The sequence below is a fragment of the Schistocerca gregaria genome, unplaced genomic scaffold (genome assembly GCF_023897955.1).
Source record: "Schistocerca gregaria isolate iqSchGreg1 unplaced genomic scaffold, iqSchGreg1.2 ptg000308l, whole genome shotgun sequence".
Lineage (NCBI taxonomy): Eukaryota > Metazoa > Arthropoda > Insecta > Orthoptera > Acrididae > Schistocerca > Schistocerca gregaria.
The window spans coordinates 1,729,837-1,730,476 of NW_026061788.1; positions in this window are offsets into that span (position 1 = coordinate 1,729,837).

Below are 640 nucleotides of genomic sequence, written 5' to 3' on the forward strand. Positions count from 1 at the left end.
TAGATAGTCACAGGATATGTGATGCATTCCCTTATGGATCTGAGTTACTGGGTACACATTTGTTTCCATACTATTCGGGCCCACATAGTTAAATGTACAGTTCAGTTTATCATGTTTTATAGATAATTTCACTTCAAAATTTCTCTGAGGGTTGAAATGCTTTTATAAATATGTAATGTTGGATCATTGGCTGTTGTCAGCTTAGCATATAATTTTAATGGTCTTTTATCCATTCTGGATCTTTCTGAACTCAACAGCTGTGAACAAATGTTGATTAAGAATGCAACCAACCATGAGTACTTCTAAGAGTATTAATTTAAATGCCATTACCAGTCTCAAGCTATTATGGCTGTCTACAGGTTTTTATTTTATTTACTTACTTTTTTTAAGTAATTGCAACAATGTGCTAATATACATGTATTTGATAAAATATAAAATGAAATACTTACATACCCTTGATTTGTTTTGTCGGTATCATTTAGGCTTTCTTTGGTCCTTAAGCATTTTCAGCATGACACACGAAGAGTTAAGAATGATAGACAATGCACTTCTTCTAAACAATCCACTGTGTTGTGCACACACTTCACAGTATTTTTCATCAGTTGCAGCCTTTGACAAGTACTTCACATGTAATGATTTT